The sequence below is a fragment of the Lactuca sativa genome, chromosome 1 (assembly GCF_002870075.4).
Source record: "Lactuca sativa cultivar Salinas chromosome 1, Lsat_Salinas_v11, whole genome shotgun sequence".
NCBI classification, from domain to species: Eukaryota; Viridiplantae; Streptophyta; class Magnoliopsida; order Asterales; family Asteraceae; genus Lactuca; species Lactuca sativa.
Window position 1 is genome coordinate 35310012 of NC_056623.2, and position 1171 is coordinate 35311182.

Consider the following 1171-nt stretch of genomic DNA (forward strand, 5'->3'; position numbering starts at 1 on the left):
GGAAGCGGGTAACGGTTCTTCACCGTTACCTTGTTCAGCTCCCGATAATCTATACACATCCGATGCGACCCATCCTTCTTCTTCACAAACAGAATCGGGGCTCCCCAGGGCGAACTGCTCGGCCGAATAAATCCCTTGTCCAGCAGCTCCTGCAGCTGCGTGGACAACTCCTGCATCTCGGAAGGAGCCAACCGATACGGTGCTTTGGCTATCGGAGCCGCACCGGGAACGAGGTCAATCCTGAACTCCACCTGTCGCTCCGGAGGTATCCCAGGTAGTTCCTCCGGAAAAACATCAGCAAAATCTCGAACCACCGGGACCTCGCTCACGGTCGCCTTACCCGCCTCCCGGGTGTCCATCACGTACGCGACATAACCCGCGCATCCCTGCTGAAGGTAGCGCCTAGCCCTCGCTGCTGAACATACAGTGGGTCCACACTGCGGCCGCTCTCCATGAATCACCAACTCTCCCCCACTTGGGGTCTTGACTCGCACCAGCTGCTGCGCGCAATCTATCACTGCCCCATTAGGGCTCAACCAATCCATACCAATAATCACCTTGTTCCCACGCAATGGAATGGGAACCAAGTCCACCAGGTAACACTCCTCAAACAGTCGCAGGGCACAATCTCGAAACACCCTCGATGCTCGCACCGATCGATCATCGGCAATCTCCACCTCTAACGGGCAATCTAACTCGCCTGAAGTCTCATGAAATCTCTTGCTAAGAGCAAGAGAAACGAACGATCGGGATGCACCCGAGTCGAACAATACCTGAACCGGGATGCCGTTCACATGGAACGATCCTAATACACATATATACACACGGAGCACATATCAATATCATAACAACGTAAAATAAAAGATAGAAGGAAGGAATCATACCCGTCACCACATCGGGCGCGGCGCGTGCCTCCTCGGCAGTCAACTGAAATGCCCGACTCCTCACCACTGGAGCCTCTGCCTTGCCCTGACGGCCATCCGTGATCCGCAGGGTCGCTGGAGCTGGCGCCTTCACTGGCGCTGAAGCTGTCAACATGGGGCAATTGGCCTTCTTGTGGCCCCTCTGGTTGCAGTGGAAACACAGCAACTCCGATGTCTGAATAACGGTCGCAGGAGCAGTGCAATCCCTGCTGATATGCCCAACCTTGCCGCACTTGTAGCAGCCTGAC